We start from the raw sequence: 27,144 nt of genomic DNA on the forward strand, positions 1-27,144 counted from the left end.
CTATACTTCTAAACAGAAGCAACCTTCCTCTTACATTTAAGGCCATGGATGAGTATTTTATATACATGCAAGTATCCTGAATTATTTTAGTGTTGATAAGATTCAAAGTTTAGACTTCTTTGTTATCCAGATAAAAAGTACGAACTGATAGAAAGTCTTTGGAGTGCTGTAACAGTTTCTCAATGGCATTCTAATTATTTCTGTATGGCGTTATTTTTACAGAAGAGTTTAAACCTGTAATTGGAATGGTTCCAGTGAAGGGTTGAGAAGGGGATGGGGGACCCAACTAACCCTCGTACCTCTCAGAACAGAGACTTCTTATGTTATGTCGGTCCTTCAGCCAGGCTTCTTTACTTGCATATATTGGAGATCATTTATATTAGAAAATGGTCCTTTAGAGAAAGCAAAATCAGGGGCGCCTGTGTGGCTCGGTCGGTCAAGCGTCTGACTCTTGATTTCTGCTCAGGTCATGATCTCGGGGTTTGTGAGATCAAACCCTGAATGGGGCTCTGTGCCGACAGCAGGAAGCCCACTTGGGATTCTCAGTCTCAGGCTCTCTGCCCCTCCCCCACTTGCATGAGCTCTGTCTTTCAAAATAAATAAACTTAAAAAAAAAGAGAGAAAAAGAAAAATCATTTTCTTTTCTTCTGTTATAATGAGCATCCGATTTAGTCCAGGCACTTCATTTTCACTTCCTATTTGAGGACTTTCTTAGTTACGATGATCACTTCAATAACACATTTTGAGACAAAATGTGTAACACTTGAAATTCAGTGACAAATGCTACATTGGGCTATTTATTTTTCTTGGCAAGTATTAAATGCTGATGATAAAGTGATGATCAATATTGCTAACAAGCACACCCTCAACGATCACATGAATTCACCAGATTAATCTCATCTGTGGCAAAATAAACAAAATCATGGTTTAATGATTTTTCAATAATTCCGTGGATGATTCAATGATTATGTAATTAAGTGTGTTGAGAAAAGGGGCCAGCTAGCTGTGAGTAAAGAGTTTAATTTTTCCTCTCTTTATTTATTTATTTATTTATTTGGTCCACATTCTATTTCACAATCAGATCAAGATGGATTAAAAATTAAATGTTAAAAAAAAAGGAAGAAAGAAAAAGCAAAAATACTCTTAAAGATGGGTCTTTATCTTATTTTGAGAAAGGATGCTATTGCCTAGATTATTTCCTTTAGGCTTTGTTCCCTTGCATGTGTGTATTTGTGTCTACATGTGTGACTGTTTATCAGTCAGAGGTCAACAGAGCCAGTGGGATGTGTGTATGTCTGTGTGTGTATGTATGTGTGTACATACATATGAAATGGGGAATTGGCTCGTGTGATTATGGAGACTGTGAAGTCCTACGGTCTGCCATTTGCCATCTGAAGACCCAGAAAAGCCAACTGTGTAATTGAGTCCAATTCCCAAAGCCTGAGAATGAAGGGAGCCAGTGAGGCAAAGACAAGCCCAAGGGTAAGAGAAGATGAGGTGAGATATTTTAGCTCCAGCAGTGAGGCACGTTTATAGACTCAATATGTAGATGACACATATAAAATTTTCTTGTTCAAAATTACCTTAATAGATAATATATAGAGCATATGAAACATACAAAAGAGAAAACATGAATGCAAAGACATTTGTGAAAATGTATCTAACCACTCTAATAGTTAATGAAATATGCTTTCAACCAGTATTGTTGCTGTTTTGGTTATCAAAATGGCGAGTATGAAGAAGATGATTTTAATTAGTACCAGCAAGGGTATGGTGATTTAAGTTGTTTTCCCATGGAAATGTGAATCCATCCATCTTTCTGGAAAGCAGTTTGCAAGACTATCAAGACACTTTGAAATGTTCTGAGCCTTTGTTTTCCTTTTTTCTACAAACTGAGGAAGCGAGCTTATGATAAATCAGAGTTAATGTATAAAAATGTTCATACAATTGTGATTTATAATGCTCTCAAGCTTGATAAATTTCTAATTAAGGAAATAACTTATTACTATACATCCATATGGTAGGATATTGTGAGGCTGTTGAATCTGATTTCCTCAAAAGTTGCTAAAGATCATGTAAATCAAGTGAAAAAAAACAGGATAAATTTGATATGATAGCATCTGCTAAGTATTAATCAAAACCTGTTTCCTCTCTTTTCTGGAAACACAGCTAGAATGTGTTTGTAGTTAGGTAGGGTCAGGTGACTGAGCACTAATGAAACATTTGCAGAAATTATTTTCCTGTCCTGGTCCCAAAATATTCTCAAGAAAGATGAGGGGCGCCTGGGTGGCTCAGTCAGTTGAGCGGCCGACTTCAGCTCAGGTCATGATCTTGCAGTCCGTGAGTTCGAGCCCCACGTCGGGCTCTGTGCTGACAGCTCGGAGCCTGGAGCCTGTTTCAGATTCTGTGTCTCCCTCTCTCTGACCCTCCCCCTGTTCGTGCTCTGTCTCTCCCTGTCTCAAAAATAAATAAAAACGTTAAAAAAAAATTAAAAAAAAAAAAAAAGAAAGATGATCTGTGTGTGTTACCTTTCCAGTGAGTAGAGAGTGATGACCCTGGTCACTTTGGGACCAACAGATTGATGTTGGAGAAACTTGTTCCTGAATGAGCATCCCTCCCAGCTCTAAAACACACACATGTGCTGTTACAAAGGACTCTACCACATTCAAGCCACTGAAAAGTTTGGGATATCAATTTGTTAGAGCAGCTACCTAGCATTACCCCTCTGTAGTGAATGTAGTATGTGGAAACAGCGAGAAGGAAAAAGATACTGGTAGGAAATAGGATGTACATCAGAAGATTGAGGGTGGGTATTACAGACTTAGGCTTTGCTTTTTTTTAGGAGGCACAGCTTTCCCTAAAACTTAGCAAGGGCACAGAGGAGCAGGTAACCTTAAAAGCAATGACATAATTCCCATGGCCTCTTTCCATTTTGGCTTCTGGAAAGTAGGATGCCGCTCATGTGTTGTTTGAAGTCTCCAGGAGTTGCCCTCTATGTGTTGTGCATTGAAGATGCTGCTTTAGCTATAGTAGCCTCTTCCATGTAGACCCTTTCCAGAGCTCTGGGAATGTTCCAGAAGCGCGTTGCCATGGCTACCAGGTACCTTCATCTCTCTTGGGGCATCTCTGAGGTACAACAGAGTGAGAAAACCTGAAACCATAGTCAACATTTCCATTTTATTCTCTCAGTCTCGGCCCTGCAAATAAACAAAAACATTGTTTATGGTTTCAAAGATGGTGTCCTCTTTGGTGCACTGAAACGTTGAAAGAAATATTTTTGCCTTTGAAAGAATTGTTTTGTTAGTTTTTTTCCCCCCTCTCTTTTATGAAACAAAGGCAGATTGCCACATGCGGTGCCTCTTTGGGATGTGTCTGGAATCTTGGAAGCTTAATTATCCTATGTTGTCCTATAAATGAACCTTGAGAGCTTATTTAGAGGTTCTGGCAGGGGAGTGCAGCTTACCTGTATACCCTTGACCAAAGAACTGTCCTTCTCCATCAGGGAAGGTGATCCTCTTTGACCAAGCCTAGCATGCAGCTTGGGGAGGGATGCACATGAAGCGGGGTGAGAGGAAGGGGACACATGTCTGGCCAGCCGGTTCAGCCAGATCAACCCTGGCGATCAATGGGGTGACAGATGTTCCAGTCAGATTGGCCTCCCATCAGACAATTAATGGTTTTAATCAAATTAGGCTGCTCAGTTAATATAGTGTGGTGATATCATTGGAACATGTCCAGAATTTTATTGTTTCGACTTGGAATTAAAATGTTTTAATAAAAATTAATAGTATTGAGAGTCTTTTTGATGAAGTGGGGTGGGAGAATTTTATTACGTTCATTTTATTCCTCAGATAATATCTGTTTTATTACCTGTTACCACATTTGATCTTTATAATCAAAATTTGGCTGTATCACAATATTAATTTGATACTATTCCTAATGATAATATGTAGAAAACTTTTCAGCGTTTTTTATATTTATCATAACCTGTATCGTCATATTCTTATTTTATACATTTTATAGATAAAGAGCTGAGGTCAAATAATTTTTTACTTAACCAAGCCTTTGTAATTTTGGCAAGGTCCAGATGTGATCTGTATTAGCCAGACTCCCAAGAATAAGCAGGTGACATACTTGAAATTAGGTAATTCACAGAGAGATTATTTACTAAGGAGGATATTTCTTAAGACATGTATGTAGATAGTTCAGGGGCAGGAAGTTACCTGAAGGGATCAGAGAAGGGAATAGTCACTCGACCCCAGAAGGAGAGATTCCTGGGGAGTCAGCTGCCTTAAGAGAATCAATGACCTTCAAAGGAGGGTCAGCAACCTCAAGGCCAAATCACAGGGAAGGTGATGAGAAATGAATGCACAGACTTCACTCTTCTCCTTCTTTTTGATCTCCTGCTAGGGTCTTCTTTCACCAAACCCAACCAAAAGCCAAGGGAAACTTTTATATGGTTCATGTAAGTCAGTCTGAGGGTGGGGCAGAGAAAGGTGGAAAAGGGTGGAGGGGCAGGGCATCTGCTCTGGGATCTCCGAGTCCATTTGACCAACAGGTACCCCTTCTGTTTTCACAGCAGAGATCTTGTGCTATTGACCATCAAAGGTTAAGTGATGATTCAGAAAGTCTCTTTTCCTGTCCTTTTCTCCTCCAGTCTATATTACATTGCTATTGGTAGAAGAGGAGTAAACTGTTGGTTCTGGAAGATTCCACTGAGTTCTAAGTAACACTAAGCAATCAGAGATTGAAAAGAACCTTATCCTATACATTTGCTATTTTTTGGCAGCTTAGCATCCAGGTATCCTTGCCGTACACGTGAAGTGTAACAAGCCACATACATGCTTCTACCCAGAATGGAGGATACGTACACACAGGAAGGGACAAGAGAAATTACTTGCAGCCACAGCAGTGGAGCCAGGAGTCATGCACCAGTAGCCATGGATGTGAAAGGACATTCCCTGCTGGTGGCATCCCTAGGAAACAGCCGGTGATGGCAGTACAGTGGCTGTACTTAACTGGACGGTTACTACGGCTTAACCTTGGCTTTCATCCCTGCTACCCAGAAGACTGCCTTAATTCCTGTTACTTTGCTGATTTTCTCCTTTACTCTCACACGCTCTTCTAATTTCCTCTCTGCCTACTTCCAAAGCTTTCATGCTAGAGAAAAACTGACCGTGCTCCATGAAATCTTAGCACACCATTTTTTTCCGAGGCACACAGTCTTTGTGCTTTGAAAAGCGTAAATTCGTTTTCTACCTAGCAAGATTAGGTTTCTGTTATTTACAACAAGAACTCCTACAGGAATAAACCTTCACAATACAAGAATGAGTTTTCAAACTGCAGGTCACAACCAGTAATGGGTTGTGTAATAATAGTTTACCAATATTTAGAATAATAACAGCAATTGGTAATAATAGTTTACCCAATACTTTAAAAATTAGAATACAATAGATGAGAAAATAAATGTATCAGTTCTATTAAAATTATGTATAGTTAAACAGAATTATGTGCTGTTACATGAGAACTTTGGGGGTTTGTGTATGTGTGCGTGTGTGACTGTATAAATGTACTTAACTCAATGCAAAATCAATTTTTTACATGGGAAATGGTCAAATAAATTTGAAAGACATTATTCTAGAGAATATTACAATATTCTGGTTATCTTTTTTTCCAGCCATGGCAGATTAAGGAATTCATGGCCTCACGACAATATGGATAGAAAATTTTGAATGAGTCCCAGAAGTTTGATGTTATCAGAGAACAAAGATCAAGGTTATGTTATGAGCCAAATTGAAGTCTTAGATTGTGTGCTTTGAAAAAAAATGGTGTGCTAAGATTTCATGCAGCACGGTCAGTTTTTCCCTAGCATGAAAGCTTTGAAAGTAGGCAGAGAGGAAATTATAAGTGTGTGAGGGTAAAGGAGGAAATCAACAATTAGTATTTGTACTGTGTTAATTTACAAGTTGCTTTCAATCCCACCAAATTTGATTTTCAAAACTAACCTATAAATAAATCATGTTATCTGATCTTAATGTATGAGAAAACTAGAACTCAGGGGTTATACCTTGCCCAAACTCATCTTTAATGTATTTAGAGCTCAGAAATCACTTACCTGAACTTTAAATTAAGATCATTTGATTATTCAATACATAATTATTGTCTTTAGATTTCAAGATTTATTCTGTCCATTATTCTGCTAAGTAATTACATTGTCAAGTGGTCCCATTTATTATAATTTTTCATGACCTCTGAGTTAGTCTGTAGTGATTCAGAATGATTAATTTGATTTAAACATTTCAATATTAGTCCTCTCTCAGGAATTCACACCAGAGTTTAGATATATTGGGAACTCCAGGTGACTTAAGCTACATGGACTGTATAATGAGACTTATGGACTTTCCTGGAAAATAACTTATTCAAAGAGCCTGGAAAGTCTAGGTCCACAAACCTGGTCCAAAGAAGATGAGTCCGTGTTTGAGGGAAATGTGGATTCAATGTACCACTGAGGATTCTCCTCTATTCCAGCCTTCTTACACCCATGTCCAGATCCCATGGTAAAGGGTGGGGGGGGGGGCACTGTGAGTTCATTAAAGCTAGCGTCACTTAAAAGTTTTTCTGTCCTGTCTATGATACAGATAAGGTATCGACTCTGGATAGGAGTGGATACCCCTACAGCAGTATAAGGAGGTCCATATGGAAAGAAAATAAAGTGGGAGAGAACATCAAGCCTCAAGCTGTGGTTGAAGGTATCAGCAAGAACAGGGAAGCTGCTCCAGATCACCAACACCAGCAAGGAAATGGGGCCTCACACACCAGCCATAGTGGCAAGGGTGGGAAAAAAGTGGATGCCACAGGAAGTGGAGAGCACAAATTCATAGGAGGCTTAGCTAGGTAGGACTCTTTTTTTTTTTATTAAAAAATTTTTTTTAATGTTTTTCTTTTTGAGACAGAGAGAGACAGAGCATGAGCAGGGGAGCGGCAGAGAGAGAGGGAGACCCAGAATCCGAAGCAGGCTCCAGCCTCTGAGCCCCACGCAGGGCTTGAACTCACGAACTGTGAGATCATGACCTGAGCTGAAGTTAGACACTTAACTGACTGAGCCACCCAGGCGCCCTGCTACGTAGGACTCTTGACTCATGGTACCCTTACTTATCCAACCCACGTTTATGACTCCAGAGTAGTATTAGTTAACAGGAATACGATGATAAACCAGATAGGTATGGGTCCCATCCCCCAGATTAGAGGCTAGCCAGGAAAATAGATAGGTGAGGAAGTGATATGACGCCCAGTGTTGTTTGTGCACAATTGGGGTTGAGCAGCTAGGTTTCCTACAGTTGAGGGTTGGGGCAGAGGCAGCAGCGAATGCTTTATTACTAGTGATGTGTTCCTAGTGTGCTCTTTAGATTCGTGTGACCTAAGGAATGTGATGACAGCTCTACTGTGGAGTTTCCCCACTCTGTGTTTTACTCTGGTGATTTCTATGTAGGTATCTTTCCCCTACGGGTCCAAAATGGAGTTAAAGATAGAAAGAATATCTTTGTTTGTCTGTATTCCCCACACCAGGATGTCTAGAATAACTTAGTACAAAGAAGTCATGATTAATTAAGTAACGGGTTGCTGTGAATCGTAAAGTATGATTCAAGAGTCTGTACATTTGAAATAGACTTTAAAGTTGTACCTTGATTATTTATATACCAGGTAAAAGAAGATTGTCACAGAGGTGGAGAAACAGGGTTCCTGGAGAGCACGAGGCACGGACACAGTGCTTATACTCTTCTTTAAGAGAAGCAATTTTGCTAGTGTTGCGATGAAGAGGGACTTACTTTATTTATTTACTTTTAAAACTCAATTGTTCTTATAATCAATTACACCTAACTATAGTTAACTATTTTTTTCACCACTTAATGCCTGTTGACTTGGTCTTCATGACAGTATCGCAGGCTGAAGACGGACTAATTTTAAATGAAAAATAGAAGCACAAAATACATACAACTCGCAGAGCCTTAAGCTGAAGTTGCCTGTGCTTTATAGCACATGACAAATTGAAATTCCAGTAAATAAGATATTACAAAATCTTTAGAACACTTACATTAACAAAGGTAATGCCTGGAATATCCTTTAGCCCAACATACCTATGTAACTAGAAACTGAGCTTTCCTTTTAAAATTTGTGGCCTGAAAAGACTTGGACATATCTCGATGAGGTCACTGGAGTAGGCATTAGACTTCAGTGAACTGTATCATAATTTAGTTTTCTTTATACCTCTTGATGTTTCTTTTGGGAAAACAAATCTTGGTTCACTCAACAAAGTTTATCGCATACTTATTTTTATCCAATTTCCATTTGAAGCAAACATTTTCTTGAAAATTTGACCATTATTTCCTGAGTGCACTGTCAAAACAAGTCTACTTCGCTTGAATTATTAGATGTTTATGTGTTAAAAATTGTTTTCATATTTCTTTTACTTTAGACAGTTTTAATGATCTTGCTGGACTTCAATTTTTAAGTCTAAGGAACTCAAGTCAATGTGTTATTGTTAATATGTTTTTAGCCATTAGTGAATAAATTAACTTATCAAAAATGTATGTTTAAATTAAGTAAAGAATAATATGATTTTTAAAATGTAACTACCCTTTATAACCTCTCCCAAAACATTGCATTTACTTGCCAGATAATGTTGAAATTTCTTAGTTGGGAATTTATGACTTTATATAGATGTTTGTCCTATGTTCCATGGCAGCAATGTTGATGTTTAAACTTACTAAATTCTATTGTACATCTCCTATGTACAAAGGGTCAGGGGTTTCCTGTCCATAAGGAGGTTTTAGCCTAATGCATTCTATCCACATGAAAGGCAAGTGGCATTAGGAGAAGGAGAAATCAGAATTTTAGAATGTTTTTCATCATTTCATACATAATTCCTTTTTTAACATGGGATCAAAAAACTTGATATGATTGAGGAATACATAAAAAACTCTCTTTGGCATAATTATTCCCTACTAGCCTGCTACAGTGCATTTAAAACAGCCATTGGAGTTCATTCCAAAATCTAAGTCCAATGAATTAAATATACTATGTACTCAATCTATAATTGATGAGTAACCTATAATTGAGGTAACATAGCTACAGGGGGTTCATATTTTCTTGAAGAGGCTATATGACATCACAGCTATAAGAGGTGTAGGAATTCCAGAGCTAATGGCTTAGTTTCCAGAGTATATAAAGAACTCTAACAACACAATGACAAGAAGACGAACAACGCGATTGAAAAATCGGCAGAGGAATTGAATAGATGTTTCTCCAAAGAAGTTATACAAATTCCAATAAGCACCTGAAAAATGCTCAGCATCGTTAGTCATTAGGGAAATGAAAATCAAAACCCCAGTGAGGTAACCACTTTACCCCTACTACGATGGCTACAATAATTATTTTCAAAACCCTAGAAATAAAAAGTGTTGGCAAGTATGTGGAAAAACTGGAACCTTCATTCATTGCTGGTGGGAATATAAAATGGTTCACCTGCTCTGGAAAATAGTTCACCCATTTTTTTTTTTTTTGAAAGGGAAACAGAATTCCATATGACCCAGAAAAGTTTAGGTTTATACCCAGGAAAATTGTAAACATGTTCAATCAGAGATCTGCATATGAATGTTCATCACCAGAAAAAACCCTGAAAAATCGTAGAAACAGCCCAAGTGCTTATGAACTTGTAATTGGCTAAATAAAATGTGGTACACCCATACAAAAAAATATTATTTGGCCACAAGAAGGAAGTACTGATACATGCTATAGCCTGAGTAAACTTGGAAAACATTATGCTAAGTGAAATCAGCCAGACACAAAAGGCCACATATTGTATGATCCCATTTGTAAAATGTGGGAAAATCCATAAATACCGACAGCAGATTAGTGGTTGCCAGAGATTATGGGGAGAAGGGAACAGGGAGTGACTGCTTAGTGGGTATGGGTTTTCTTTTTTTGGCATGATAAAAATGTTCTTAAATTAGAAAGTAATGATGCAACGTTTTGAACGCACAAATGGTTAGAATGGTGAGTTTTAAGCTATGTGAATTTTACCTCAATAAAGAATACAAATTTGAAAAACCAATCATGACACCTTACCTGTTCACCTGGAGGAGGTGTCATATGCTGAGATGAAGGTGTCCGTCACATGGCTCTGGCCATATACTGAGTTCATATTCCCACGTGGACAGCTCACACAAAAGTGACTCCCAATGACTCTCTTCTTTCTGAATGTTGGCAGAATTTGTAATTTGTTTGTAACCAATAAAATGTAGCAAATAGGATGCATTGTGAGACAGTAAGAAGGGGACTCAGTTAAGCCCTGCCCTGACCCCTGTATCACTGCAACGTGAGGTAATAATTATGTGTTGTTTGGAGCCACTAAATTTGTGGTAATTTGTTACACAGCAGTAAATAACACATTCAATGCTACCACTTAATTAGCTATGGACAGGTTCCTTAGCCACTGTGTGACTCAGATTCCTAGTACATAAATATGGATAATCATTGTTGTATCATGATAGTCAATGGAGGATATAACTAATAAATAATCAAGGTTATAGTCAATATTGCTAAAATTCTTGTGGTAATTAAAGGAGATAGGACACGTAAAGAATATAAAAGCCGATATCAAGGGCTCAATTAAGACTATGAGCCTGGGTGGCTCAGTCATTTAAGCCTCCAATTCTTGATTTTGGCTCAGGTCATGATCTTCTGGTTGGTGGGATAGAGCCCCACATTGGGCTCTGAACTGGCAGCGTGGAGCCTGCTTGAGATTCTCTCTCTCTCCCTCTCTCTCTGCCCCTCCCCTGCACACTCTCTTTCAAAATAAATAAACAAAAAAAGTGTTAAAGCTCTCACTGTTTTTTATATTATCTAATTCGTGGTTACAAATCTGATGCAGTTTCTTCTGAAGTACTATTTTTCATCTCAGGTAATTTTTGCTATTCACAAGCTCAATCAGTAATATAACACTGGCAGGAAGGAAAATAATTTAAAAATTTCTAAATGCTAACCTCAATTTCTCAACGACTTCTATACGAAACAGTTAGTAGAATTGGTTTGTTATCCTTGTGCATGGAACACCAAAGTTTTGAAATAATCATTTTCTAAAGGAGTATAAAAAGATGATCAAATCAACTAAGCACGTCCATTTAAAAAAAAAAAAGCCTCTACTTAAAATCAGGGACCTTGAACCTCTAGAAACAATCAGGAAAAGGTTAACAAATCGCTGTTAAAATAAACTAATAGAAATGGTAATCTTAATGTCATAAATAAACATTGAATAGAAATCAAAAGTGTCTATTTCAGGTAAAAAAAAAAAAGCGCTAGCAATAATTTCTGGAAGTCTTCTTTCTTATTTTGTAAAATGGCAATAATACAACTGATAATTTAAAAGATTTCCTTGATTGTTAATTTTCTATAGTTCCATGACATGAAAATTACATGTATAGAACACAGATAAGAAGACACATATGGCTCAGAATGAGATCTCAGAGAAACAAACCCAGTTACTTGGCAGCCAAATCCTTTGCTTATTATTTTTCTGCAGTTATATTTTAGATTTTCCATATGACTAAAACAATACTCTTTTTTATGTTTTTCTTTTCTTTCTAAAATTTATTTATTTTTTATAATTTACATCCAAGTTAGCACCCGGTGCAACAATGATTTCAGGAGTAGATTCCTTAAGCCCCTTCCCCATTTAGCCCATCCCCCCTCCCACACCCTCTCCAGCAACACTCTGTTTGTTCTCTGTATTTAAGAGTCTCTTATGTTTTGTTCCCCTCCCTGTTTTTGTATTATTTTTGCTTCCCTTCCCTTATTAAAACAACACTCTTAAGACTCAGCCAATCTCCTGGGCAGTGTATTATGTTTGGTCACTGAAAATCTTTTACTTTTTTCTTGTAAGTATCCGATGACATTAAGGCATTTATTTATTTATTTATTTATTTATTTATTTATTTATTTATTTATTTATTTTACTTTTTATTTAGAACAAATCACGAAAAGCATTGTCTGTTATAATTTTTAAAGAAAAATCCAATTATCTTTAGACACATCTGAGAATGCAGGAAATGCAAGGTCCGTGCTGGGATTTTTCCATTTCCAAAGCTGCTATATATTAAGCTTCTGGTTATATATGAAGTTTTGACATTAGTGGAAATTTGGAAACTTGGATATTCAGAGTTCTAGATTGTCAGCATTTATGTGTTTAGTCTATTTATACAGAATAAATTTTGGTTGACTGATGAATAGAAATGGTATTAGAATGATAGTGACTAAATATCCAATAAAAAGGGAAAAAATAAGAGGCGTCTTTGTGCCCTAATATTATTAAATTTGAATAATTGTCCTCTATCCTTCGGTGTGCTGTCTCAAGTGATATAACAACTGTTTTGAAGAAAGTTTCTTGTCAAGGGCTATTTTAGAACTGCAGATCTAACTCTTCTGAAGATTTATAGTCTGTACTATGTATCAGTCTATGTAAAATGGCCATGTGACTTATCATCCAGATCAGGACACCTTTGAGCATGAAAAGGGATGCTCTTAACAAAACTGTGACAATGGGGCGCCTGGCTGGCTCAGTCGGTTAAGCACTGGGCTTCAGCTCAGGTCATGATCTCACAGTTCGTGGGTGTGGGCCCCGCGTCGAGCTCTGTGCTGACAACTCAGAGCCTGGAGCCTGCTTCGGATTCTGTGTCTCCCTCTCTCTGCCCCTCCCCTACTTGCACTCTGTCTCTCTCTCTCAAAAATAAATAAACATTAAAAAAATTTATAAATAAAATAAAATAAAAATAAAAATGTGACAACAGGTATAAACTGACACAATCCTGAGCCACTTGTGATGTATAGTTAGCCCTAAAACTGCACTCTTGGAACCCTGATGCAGATGAGATAAAACTGCAGAGCAGAATTCCACATTTTCTTGCCTCCACTCATTTTATCTCTTGGTTGTTTTAGTTATTCATTTATTCATTCAACAGATTATCTCGAGCCCCTATTATGTGCTCGATGTGCAAATTATTCTCCGTGGCAAGAAACTTACAATGCTCTGGGCTTCATATTCCACCCAAAGGCTGAAATGTCGTCTGTCGTGAGCTGATTTCACAACATGAACAGCTCTGTTGGCCGATGCACAGGATGTAATAGAGTACTTTGTGGTTTTGCTTTGGACAAGCGCCTTTGAAGGGTGCTTGTCGGTCCTGTATTAAGGTGCATGTAACGGTTGATTCTCTCACTCTGTTCTGCCTTATGTTGGCTGTTGTTGTGTGATTGTTTGCCTGTCAATTACTCTTCTCTGCTCTGAGTGTCTGCTGCTTGAGGAGTCTCTATTACTTTTGATTTCCCCCCTTTTTTATCTTCTTGTTTCTATGTTTCATCTTGCTTGTATCGTCTGCCTTTAGATGCATCTTTGAAGTGTGTTTTTGACTGCTTCTGGGCTGCAGTAGTTCCAAAAGTCTGAGAATTAAAGACATTTGTTCTCTTTGGGCCTTGTATTAGTTGTATCAGGGGAGTGATCTATCATATGAGCATCAAGCATCCAGTGTGAACCAGGCCACGATAATGCTTTATATATACTATCTCTTTTCACTGCAGTCCTATCAGATAAGATTATTATTTTTCAGATGAAGAAATGAGGGTCTGAGAATTAAATACATTGCAAAAAAATAAAATCAAAACTCAAATCCAAGTCTTATTTGACTTTAGAATCACGTCTCCCACAATGCTTTGCTTTAAATTTTAGGAAATCAGAGAATTAGCATGTTAGTTTTATGCTTTTTGGTGTGAAGGCTATTACAATTTCATTTGTAGGCCTTTCCTGGGGTCAAAATCAGAGAAGTCATAAACATACATAATTTCCTATATTTAGTCTTTAAAATTTTATTGGCAGATATGTCTCGTCTTCTCACGCTTGGTTCAGTTTTCTTTCAGACACTTGGAAAACCTTAAATAAATTTTAGTTTCTCATGTTGTGTGAGAGCAAGGCATGAATTATACTTTTCAAGCAGCCGGTCCTCCAGTACTTTCCCTATGCTGATTTTCACTTGGTAATGTGTGGGGCTGTAGCTAAAAAGATTCAAATTTCTTTTCCTTCCAAATTTTAGTGTATGAGGGAATCTCAACGTTTAAAATCAATATGGTATTCACTGGGATCCTAGGACACTAAACGCAGTGACGGTAGCTATTTAAAAACCAGAGTTAGGGCAGACCTAGAGAACTCAAAGGTTTCATCCAAAAATTATTTATTGAGCACCAGCTATCTGCCAGTAAGTGTTCTAGCACTGAAATATGGAAATTTGTTTTTAGACTTTATTTAGGAGAAATAAATTATTTGCATCACCACCACAACCACCAAAAGAAGGCCACAGACTGGGAGAAGATTTTTTTTTTTAAAGGTTTATTCATTTTCCAGAGACAGAGAGAGACAGAACATGAAGGCGGGAGGGGCAGAGAGAGAGAGGGAGCCACAGAATCCGAAGCAGGCTCCAGGTTCCGATGCGGGGCTCAAACTCATGGACCATAAGATCATGACCTGAGCTGAAGTAGGATGCTTAACCGACTGAGCCACCCAGGCGCCCGCGGGGGAAGATTTTGCGGAGCATACAGTGGCCAGAGGTTATTTTCAAGAACTCATAAAGATGTCAGACAAACCAATAAAAGGCGGTGAACAACTCATGAGAAAAATGGATAAAAGACACGAAGAGATAATTCACCGAAGTGGAATTCTTAATGGCCAATAAATATATTTTTTAAATATGTTCACAAAAATTGAAGAGTTGCAAATCAAAACTATAATGAGGTACTATTTTCTACCCGTTGTATTGGCAACAATTTTTTAAATGCATATTGTAAGTGCTGGCTAGAAAGAGGAGGGATGGGGGTTGCTTTTGGAAGTATAAGATAGCAAAAGGACACCAAATACTCTTGAGGGCAGTTTGTCAATGGCCTTTCAGGATAAACATAGACTTCATTCAAGGAATTCCACTTTTAGATACATATTCTGACTCATGTGCATAAAAAGGCCTCATAACAGGGGTGCCTGGGTGGCTCAGTCGGTTAAGCGTCCGACTTCAGCTCAGGTCATGATCTCGCGGTTCGTGAGTTCAAGCCCCGCGTCGGGCTCTGTGCTGGCAGCTTGGAGCCTGGAGCCTGCTTCACATTCTGTGTCTCCCTCTCTCTCTGTCCCTTCCCTGCTCATGCTGTGTCTCTCTCTGTCTCAAAAGTAAATAAACATTAAAAAAACAAAAACAAAAACAAAAACAAAAGACCTCATAACAGCAGGTTTTATAATAGAAACAAAAATCACCCTGCAACACTAACAGGAGAATGGACAAAGATATCATGTGTTCTTTCAATGAAATAGTAGATATCAATGAACACAAAGAAATTAGAACTACATGTATTAATCATGAATAAATCTCAGAAACCTAATGTTGAATGAAAAAGAATTGCAGAGAGATAGATACAGTGTGATATTATTTCTGATGTACAAAATAATCCACTGTATTTTTTTTAGCAGTACTTATATTCCTGGAAATGACTTAGGATAGCAGGTATCAGTAGGGGAGAGGGTTCAAAGGGATGATGGGGAAGTAGACATGTAGCGTGCAATCGCATCTGTAGAGTTTTCCTAGTTAGGCTGGGCTAGGGGAAAGTGTTCATTTTATTATTCTTTAGACATTCGCATATGTGAAATACTGCTAACAACAATTGGAAAAGTACTGCTCAGATTATCTCTTTTCTAATAGTATGATTCTGTACCTGTAAAATTCAAGAAACTAGGATAAACCTATTGTAATTACATAATTTGAAAAAATTGTCTGGGAACCAGATAAACTTGATTCAATTCTAGCAATAGATTACTGGAAAAGGAAATGAAAAGAACTTCCATCCCCAACAGCAATAAAAACTAAAAAAGCTTAAAAAAAGATTTAATGAAAAACCCAGGGCCCTTATGAAGAAAACTGTTAGATAGATATAAAATATTATTTGAAAAAAATGTCGGGACATGCCATGTTGCTAATGGAAGGTTTTATGGTCATTAAAATACCAGTACTCCAAAATTAATATATTAAATCATGCAATTCCAATTAGAAACCCAGTGTATTTATTTTACTCAAAAAATGATATTACATTTCATTAATAAATGATTTATAGTATCCAAGAAAAGTATGACAAAAAACACTGGTGGGTGACTTCCATTTTAGATGTTAGATCACCCTTTATAAAACCGATGCAATTAAATCTCTCTGGTCTTGGTCTTTGAATAGACACAGTGATTATAGGAAGAAATAAAGAGTATCCAGAAATTAATTTTAGCATAGATGAAAATTTAATACATGTAAAAATGATGGCTCAATTTATTAACGATAGAATGCTTTATCAATTAAATGGTACTGACACAGCTGGCTAGCCTTCTGGAAGAATAAAAGAACACATCTGGTTATATCACATATAAAAAAGAATTCTGGATGAATCATACTTGTTAAAAATATTAAAAATATAAGAGATAAAGGATACCATCTGTAGGTGAAGGACATTTTCTTTCTCCAAACTGGAAATCTAGAATCTAAAATTCAATCTATTTGAATTTCATACGTTTTTAAAAAATTTTTAGATATGGCCAAGGAACACATAACCTAAATCAAGAGAGAACAGAGACTTAGAAAATTAATGTAACAGAAACTGTACTAGCAGCTGTTGTAAAATGGGAAGAAACAAACTGAAATACCCAATTAAAAATGTGTGAGGAATGTGAGGAGACAATTCACAGAAGGTCAAGTATACAAGCCCAGCAGATAAACGCTATGATGCACAAATGCTTTAGCAGTCAGGGCAGGACTAATTAACGTAACAGTGAGCTAGTCCTTTAAACCAATTATACTGAGAAAATCTGAAGGAGCTTGTGTGGAATGTCTTCTGTCTGCCCCTCCAGATCCCCTTTCCATCCTTGTCCAGCCGCTCTGTGCCCCCGCAGCCTCCTATGAACTGGTGGCTTCTTTAACTCCGTTGTCCTCTGGCCTCCAGTTGGGTTTGTTGGGCAGAAAGCAGTAGCGGCAGCTATAGGGAGATGGAAACGAGGTTGGGTATTTATTTTCCTGCTCCTTCCATCAAACTCAGGTACTTATCATGTGGCCTTCTCTGTTCCCTCCCTTGCTTCTTTAGGCTGAGAGGTGGCAAGACTTCCCATCTGTAACCAGTTCTGGCAGTGATCCCTTGTGGGTTCCCCTTCCTCCTGCCAACATCTTTGGAAATATCAGGGGGCGCCTGGGTGGCTCAGGCAGTTAGGCATCCTACTTTGGCTCAGGTCACGATCTCATGGTTTGTGAGTTTGAGCCCCGGGTTGGGCTGTGTGCTGACAGCTCAGAGCCTGGAGCCTGCTTCGGATCCTGTGTCTCCCTCTCTCTCTCTCTGCCTCTCCCTCACCTGCTCTGTCTCTGTCTCTCTCAAAAATGAATAAACATTAAAAAAAAATTTTTTTTTTATCAAAAGAAGAAAATATCTCTTTATTATACTCTCTTCAAGTTTACAGATTTGAGAACCCCATCTGCTTCCTGTCAGGCCCTCGACTAATGGCCAGCTCTAACACTTGTTGCTGCTATGAGGCCAGAGAAAGGGCACTCTTGTAATTGCTGAGCAAAAAAGTAAATTGTTATGACCTTTTACGGAGACATTTGACAACATCCATTACAATGAAAATAGCCATTATACCTGCAATTCTACTTCTGGAAACGTATTCCACAAATGTGTAAAAAAAAAAAAAATGCAAATTGGTAAAGATGTAATTACAAGGATGTTTGTTGTGGCATTATTTCTGGTGCTTCGAGTTGAAAACAGTAAATGTCCATCAGCGTGAGAATGGTTGAGAAGACTGGGTTACATACACATGATGAATGTTAAATGCAGACCTTGAAAAGATAAACATGGAACCATAGCAGGTGAGTGGTTCTGGAGAGATTTTCAGGAGCTCTTGTTAAATGACAAAAACAGCATGCCCCATAGTGGGTATAACTGTGATGCGATCTTTTATAAAAACATAGACTGTGGCAAAATTACTGTGTGTATATGGAAACATATATGAATGTCTCTGACTTTCTGAGCATGAAGAAAAATTTGGGCAAATGAGTGTTAGACGCAACAGAATTGAGTGGAAGGGCGGGGATCTATGTGGGTGGACCAGGCAGGTGAGGGGTAGGGTACGGGCAAGCAGGAGAGGGAGAAAACTTGCACAAGGGTATGCATTTATTCTATAAAATCATTTATAAGTGTATGATTTATGTGGGCATTCGTTTGTATGCCTCCCAAAAGACGCTTCCTGAAAATTTCAGTGACTCGACTTTACTTTCTGATCACAGGTCTCGTACTTCAAGGCCTCAGTGCTCTGGCTTTGATCTCAATTTCTGACATTAGTTCTCACCTTCAGTTGGGTGAATTTAAATGTCTTCATGCTTCTTAAACCAGAAATGTCCATGTTTTCTTGCCTTGGCATATTTACTCTTGCCCTTTCCGCTGGATTCAAAACGTCACTTATCTAAGTCCTTCTCAGTGATCAAATCCAAATTCAGGTATCATTGCCTTTAGTAAGTCTTCCCTACTTAAACTAGATTAAAGATTCATTGAGTGCCTACAGTGTTCCAGACATTGTGCTAGGTAGGTGCTTACCTCCACCCATTGTAGGGTATCTCACTTCATTTTTCTCCAGTCTTCAAATCCAAAGCACTTTTTGGTAGAAACGATTTTGGTAGGACTCTTGGAAACATAACCAATTCTTTAGATACCATGCTTATTCATCTTAAACCCTGAACACCTTCATTTTCTATATTGATTCTTCTAGAATTTACTCCCAAGAACAATGAACTGAAATGTCTCTTAGATCATCATCAAACTGATCTGTGTTTTCATTTCTTTTATTTAAAATTTAGTTATTTCTTTTGAGAGAGAAAGAGAAGAAGAAAGAGAAAGAAAAAGAAAGAGAAAGAGAGAGAGAGAGAGCAGGGGAGGAGCAGAGAGAGAAGGAGAGGGAGAATCCCAAGCTCCATGCTGTCAATGTGGAGCCGGTTGGGGGCTCAACCTCAAAACCCTGAGATCATGACCTGAGCTGAAATCCAGAGTCACTTAACCGAGCCACTCAAGCACCCCTAATTTCTTAATATAATTAGAATTCAGTGATAGGTATTATATATATCATTATTTTTCTTAGAGCTTAGAATTTGAATGTGTTCTATAGATTCATTTGAATACTATGTTATGGAAAATGTGAAGTGTTTAATGTAGATTAGCAGTAATGTTTAAAAAAATACATTCATTGGGGTACCTGCGTGGCTCAGTCGGTTAAGCATCTGACTTCGGCTTGGGTCATGATCTCACATTTTGTGAGTTCGAGGCCCACATCGGGCTCTGTGCTGACAGCTCAGAAACTGGAGCCTGCTTTAGATTCCGTGTCTCCTTCTCTCTCTGCCCCTCCCCCACTGTACTCTGTCTCTGAAAAATAAATACATGTAAAAAAATTTTTTTAAACATTTATTGAAAGTCTATTATATGCTAACACCATGCCAAATTTAGAGATATAAATATGCTAAGGCAAAAATTCTTGCTTTCAGGAAATTCAGTCTGTTGAATACAAAATCCTATAAACAGTTGTGTATCAATGTCATAAAGGTCATAATATAAGAATACCTAGGGGTGTCTGGGTGCTTCACTCAGTTAAGTGTCCGACTGGATTTTGGCTCAGGTTATGATTTCATGGTTCCTAGGATCGAGCCCCACATCAGGCTCTGTGCTGACAGCACAGAGCCTTCTTGGGATTCTCTCTCTCTTTCTCTCTCGCGCTCTCTCTCTGCTCCTACCCAGCTTGTACACTCTCTCTTGCTCAAAATAAATAAATAAACTTAAAAAAATATATATATATATAAAATCAGGGGTCCACAAATTACTTCCTGTTGGCAAATTGGGCCTGTCACCTATTTTTGTACTGCCCATGAGCTGAGAGGTAAGAATGGTTTTTACATTTTAATTGTTCAAAAAGAATAGTTTAGGGCAAGTGAAAATGATATGGAACTTACATTTTAGTGTCCCTAAATAAAATTTTATGGATACAAAGTCATGTCCACTCTTTATTATCTGTGACTGTTTCACACTGTAATGACAGAGTACAATATAAAGGGTTTTGCATTTAGGGGTGCCTGGAGAGCTCAGACGGTTAAGCATCCCACTTCGGCTCAGGACATGATCTCACAGTCTGTGAATTCAAGCCCCACCTTGGGCTCTGTGCTGACAGCTCAGAGCCTGGAGGCTGCTTCAGATTCTCCCTCTCTCTCTGCCCCTCTTCCGCTCACACTCTGTCTCTCTCTCTCTCTCTCTCTCTCTCAAAAATAAATAAACATTTTTAAAAAATTAAAACAAAGAGGGTTTTTGCCTTTAATTTTTAATCCTTTAAAAAATTGAGCTGCAAGACAGCTCAAGGGAATCTCTGAAGCTGTTTGTTGGTCTGTAGCTGGATTAAGTAGCACCCAGGACAATACCAGCTCCTTCTGTGGTACTTTTAATTTAATCTGCAAGGTCCTGTTTTTAATTTTTATGTTTCTTCCTATGCCCTATCTTCTTACTGATCAACTCACCTGAATACTTACCTGTAATTTACAAGGAATCATCTCAAAATGACCAACCATTCCCGGAACTGTTGTGCTCCAGGCCCCTGGAACACTCTGGGTAGTGAAACTCTGTAATCTCAGGGAGCACCCATCGTCTACTTTGCTACCATCCCCAGGGATAGGCAGTGCAGATTTGAAGTATTTTAGAGAACCAGACTTAAGTCCTCTACTAAAGCTAATTGATCAATAATTAGTCGCCAAATTTATTAGTGGTGTAATTAAAAAAAATACTTGCTTTTTTTTTTCTTAAAAAGTGTCCTGATATTTCAGTCCAGTAGCTGATAATGCATTCAGAATGGATGATTTGAATATACTAAGAGACTCATCTATAAAAGGAATCACTGTCACTTTCTTCCTAAACTTTTTCCACGTAAAATAGCAATTGTCTCTTTATTCCATAAAAATCATTTTTAAATAATATAATGTATACATTGTTTTATTTTAAATGCTTATAAAGTTAATTATATTTTTAAAACAAAATGGAAAGCTTTACATTATCATACAAGTATACATTTATATACAACTATACATTTAACATTTATATATTATCATACAACTATACATGTATATATGCTTAAACACATTTACTTAAATGTGTTTCAGATATTATGAATTTTTTACTGGAAATTATTACATAAATAGTATACAGAAAATAAAATCAGAATTTGAGTTTTCTTTCTGTTCAAAGACCAACTTATTCTGTACATAGAATACAGGTTACTTGTGTGTGTGTGTGTGTGTGTGTGTGTGTGTGTGTGTGTGTGTGTGGTTGTATCTACCTTATTTTTTTAATTGAGGTTTAGGTGACACATAATGTTACAGTAGTTTCGGGTGTACAACGTAGTGATTACACAACTCTATAAGTTATGCTATGTTCACAAGTGTAGCAACCAACCATCACCATTCAACGCAATTACAATACCATTGATTAATTCCCTATGTTGTGCCTTTCATCCCTGTGATTTATTTATTCCATAACTGGAAGCCTGTACCTCCCACTCCCCTTCACCCATTTTGCCAATCCCCCCGTCCCTGTCCTCTCTGGAAACCACCAGTTTGTTCTCTGTGTTTATGGGTCTATTTCTGCTTGTTTTTTGTTTTTTTAATTCCACATATTAAGAGAAATCATGTGGTATTTGTCTTTATCTGACTTACTCCACTGAGCATAATACCCTCTAGGTTCAACTATATCGTCACAAGTGGAAAGATTTTATTCTTTTTTATGGCTGAGTAATATTCCATTATATGTGTGTATGTACATATACATACACACACACACACCACATCTTTATTCATTCATCTCTCTGTGGACACTTGTACTCCTTCCATAATTTGGCAATTGTAAATCATGCTGCGGTAAAGGTAGGCATACATCTGTCTTTTTGAAACAGGGTTTTCATTTTCTTGGGGTAAAAACCCAGTAGTAGTATTACTGGATCATACGGGATTTCTATTTTTAATTTTTGGAAGAACAAAAAATGTTACTTTGTATGAAACTTCCTCCCCCCCCTCCCCATTTCCTTCTTTTTCTTTTATTTTGGGAAAGAACAATGTAGAATGTGGAAATCTCTCTTGGCTTTGATTTGACAATAGAAGTTTTCTGTAGGCATAAAATGAGTGACAGAGAAATAACATTTCGATACCTCTAAGATCCTGCTGGTGATATTAACTGTAATAGCAGTTTACTCTCTGGCTTGTCTTGGGTTGGAATATCCCTCTTTTAGAGTAAGGATGTGAAGATGGTTATGGAAGTTGCAACTGTATATTACATCAATTGTACATTTTTCAATGTCATTCAAGTTATACTTTTTTATGCCCTGAGACATTTTCTCTAAGTAGTCTCAGATTGGAGGGCAAAGGAATTATATCATTTTATCTTCTTTATAATGCCAGGCTATAAAACTCACACTTATCTGCTATCTGGAAACTCAAAGTAGAATTCCTAAAATGCCTATCTTTGATACATTCCCCATGTCCTTGGTATGATGAGTCAACTGTGTTCCATTTTGTTATTTAGATGAATTATTCTCTTCAAATAGAAGTATAGAGATACTATCTACAGCATAGAACTATTTTATTGGATTTATAAGTGGGGTATCAGTGTAATTCTATTATAGGCATTTTAAGTACTAGTGACTGAGAGAAAATAGTTTTCAAAGAAATTAAAATTATTATAAGAATGAAAAGTACAGAGCAGAGCCCTAGCATTGCGTTTTTTTCCAAGTATTTTGTCCAAGGGCAAAACTTATTATCACTGAAGTTCTACTTAAGAGTTGGGAAAAGCTGGCACTAATTTCCTGAGGCACATATATTTTCAGAGCACAGATTAGATACTGATGTAATTGGAAGATGACTCGTATTCTTACCGTGAATGCATCTAACTCTTCAGAACACCAGATGTACAGGATTCAGAAAATGGGTAGGCTTTTCCCAGAAGCTCACAGACCAATTAAAAGGATTTACATGTGCTACTTCTCCAAGAATACTTCTGTAGGATATTTCCCTGAAAGACAAATACACAATCTTTTCGTTTCCTATTTCTTAAGTTGCAAGTACCTAGGTACAAACATTGCCTTTAGCTATCTCCTATAATGTAAAGGTTAATCAAAACTTTAATTTTTCTGAAAGTACATAGTTATGCAACATCTCCAACCTTGATTCTCTAAGACAGCTAGAGAGTTCTCTAAAAATACATTATTACTTAGATGTTATTTTATACATTTCCTATATATTATGCATAATTCATGATAATTCTATGATATTGATATAACTATCCTATAATCTATGCTAAAAATCTTGCATGTGATGAAAACTTTGATTTTTGAGATGTCAGAGATAAGCATATTAATGGATGTATTATTTGGGATTTAAAAAAAAAATTTGTATATATATATACATATATATCCTCAATACTGCATTCTACTGATGGTCCATGATGAGGAGTTAGAATTTATGTTTGCTATAAAAATCACTAGAATAATTAATGAAAACATATAGGTAGTTTGGACTTAAGGAATTATTTTCTGTTATTTGTTGTTTTTTTTAATTTTAATTCCAGTAAAGTTAATCTACAGTGTTATACTGGTTTCAGATGTACGATAGTGTGTAAGGAATTATTTTAGATCAAACTGAACTCTCATTCTTGAACAGGGTTTCCATTTCCACATGCACTAGTACATATCCATGTATGGAAGAGAATCTTCATGTTTTCGCTTCCATCATCCTGAGTGACACAGACTGGTCCTCATCTCATCTCTGATCCCAGCAAATTTCACATTCTCTGGCAAAGCAGACGTCATCAAGTTGGTACTGAAGAAGAATGAAGAAGCTAATTATGAGGAGTGGAAAAGTCGCATCATCAGTTATACCACATGGCTGAGGGTCTCAAACTCCAGGTGGACCTTGTTTTTGCTTTTGTTTGAAATCAGTTAGTGGGCTCCAAAGGACCCTTAAACTGCAGATAATTATTCATAATTCTATGTCACAAGCTATAAGAACTACAAACAAATATGTATATAAATAGCAGTGCGCAGTAAATAATTTTAAATTCAGAAAATAACGCTGGGACCCAAAAGAATACTGGTCTTGGACCCACACCAAGAAGTGGCATTTACAAGTGTACCTATTGGTAGTTGAAACGGGGAAAATTTTGGAGGTCTTTATTGCAAGATAAAGTTCATTTAAAATTTCCCATCATTTTATATGTCTAGGTATTTAGTATCCCCTATCTCTGTTTTTCCCTCATCTTTCTTTTAAGGTTTTAAAAATTGTTCTCCATGTCACAATACAGAAAAAAGATATGATTTAAACTATTTTAATTTTGCTTTTAAAACTGAATACAATGTGCTACTAAAAGTTATCACCTTCTCTTTCATTATATGTAAATTATGCCTCAATGAAGCTGTTAGAAATTGTCTTCAAAAACATTCATGTGAGAGAGACTTGTGCATGTTTAAAACTTATGGTAATGATTCAGTTGACAAAAGGTGGTTGAACAGCCAAGAAAGTGAACAGGTTGTATTTGAGATAAGATTCCTAAGGTGATGAGCAGGAGGGAGATCTAGAAAACTTACAGAAGGATAGGATCTAATTCAGAGGAGACTCCTTTTGATGTAACAGAAAGCAAGGATGGAATGTATTTCGACTTATCTAGGTTTACATATGGGTTTGGGAAGTTAAGAAAGATATCATCCTTTGTTTCCTCTGTCTTCTGGGGTGCAAAAAATGGGTGTTGAGTTTAAATAGGTATTTAAATGAAGGGAACACTGACTAGAAAAAAGTATTGTTCTGGAAAATGAGCCAGTTTGGAGAGTCTGTTTGGGTAGGTAATTATGAATGCTTTGTTCTATGACTATTTCAAATATTGCCCAACTTCTCAGTTGCAAACTTGGAGAATCCATCATCGATGGATGGAGTTTTGCAATATGGAAATAATTAAAAACAGAAGAGTACAAGGGTCTTGACTTCAAGGATTTCCATACAATGATGGATCACGGAACTGCACGGAGAGGAGGAATGAGTCAATAATGGAGACACTGAAGTTAACCAGAGTGTAGCTGAAGAAGCAAGCTAGGCAGAGAGGACATTGTGGTGAGAGTCTGGGATGTTTGGATTAGTGAGACTGAATGGAGAGCGATTTGGGGAAGCAGTTTTCTCAGGCTGTGTCATCATCGTAGGCTAAGAGAAAGGGGAGCAGATCATCAGACATGGGAAAAATAAAAACCTCTGCGTGGGCAGAGTGTTGTGTGGGCCTCTGCATTGGCGGTGAGTCACTTAAGGGATAACGGAACTTGGAACACAGAGGAAAATCTCGAGCCACCAGTCACTTCATAAATGAATAAGGGCAGGTGACCATGAGAGTAGAGGATGACACCAGCAAAGGATATGGTGGAAAAGACAAATTGAGCAGGTTTTTGGTTTTTGTTTTCATTTTTTTTTTTTTTTGTAAGGGGGTTGTTGTGATTTTTCTGGCGATTCAAAGAAAAGAAAGAACATAAATCCCATCTTCTGATCTTGAGACACAAGTGTTAACACCTGATCAAATTTCAAGGGATACCGTGTCCTCAGATTCAGTTAAGACAAACAAGTATAGGAAGTACTCTCTGAAAGACAGGATGTTTTGGGAGTTTGCTGAAATGGAGCTGTATTTGCCACGGCACAGTGAAAAATCCTTCTGAAGGCGTAGTTGAGTCAGGAGCAAGAATATACTGAGTTTACAGAGGACAAAGGTGTGGCTAAGATTGGATGACCTCGAGGGTTATAATTTAGGTGTTAATGGATAGAATTAGCGGGGCTACGGGTAGTAGTTTCAACTATCCCATTAAGGAGAGTTGAGCCTCAGCCCTGGGCTAGCATCGGGTAAAAGATGAACTGAGGTACAAACTTTAAGGAGGCACTCACTGTCGGGGTCATGCACGCACACAGCTGGCACTTGCACTGCTCTGAAAGTGAGTACCTCCTTAAATGTTATGCTCTGGGCTCTTCTCTTTTCTCACCCTAGTCTTGACCCCGGTGCCTTCAGAAAAGCAATGTCACTAGACCTGGGACCGGGGTACCATTTATCCCAGTCGTGGCAATCTCTGCACACAGATGTATGCTAAATTATGAACAAGCACAACAGTTTGTATATTTATCTTTTGTGCCATTCAGTTTTGTGCGTGTGCCAGTGTTATACTCTTTTGGCTTCTATAGGCTCATGGAGTAGTGCAAATGACTTTCTGTCATTACTCTTCACAGCACTTCCAGCTAAGCTGGTTCTTCCCCGTGATCTTTAAAATGGTTTTGCCCTTGGCTGTGGCAACTTCTCACTAGACATGTCTCTGGAGGCAAGGAAAACAAAAGCAAAAATGAACTACTGGGACCTCATAAAATAAAAAGCTTTCGCACAGTGAGGGAACAAATCAACAAAACTTAAAGGCAACCTATGGAATGGGAGAAGATATTTGCAAATGACACATCAGACAAAGGGTTAGTATCCAAATCTAAAGAACTTTCAAACTCAACACCCCCAAAAACAAATAATCCAGTGAAGAAATGGACAAAAGACATGAACAGACAATTTTCCAAAGAAGACATCCAAATGGCAAACAGACACATGAAAAGATGCTCAACATCGCTTATCATCAGGAGAATAGAAATCAAAACCACAATGAGATACCACCTCACACCTGTCAGAATGGCTACCATTAATTAACAACTCAGGCAACAACAGATGTTGGCAAGAATGCAGAGAAAGGGGAACACTTTTGAAATGTTCGTGGCGATGCAAACTGGTGCAGCCACTCTGGAAAACAGTATGGAGGTTCCTCAAAAAATTAAAAATAGACCCAGCAATCGCACTACTAGGTGTTTATCCAAAGGAAACAAAATTGCCAATTTGAAAGGGCACATGCACCCCAATGTTTATAGCAGCACTATCAGCAATAGCTGAATTATGGAAAGAGCCCAAATGTCCATCGACTAA

The sequence above is a fragment of the Panthera onca genome, chromosome D3 (genome assembly GCF_046562875.1).
Source record: "Panthera onca isolate mPanOnc1 chromosome D3, mPanOnc1 haplotype 2, whole genome shotgun sequence".
NCBI classification, from domain to species: domain Eukaryota; kingdom Metazoa; phylum Chordata; class Mammalia; order Carnivora; family Felidae; genus Panthera; species Panthera onca.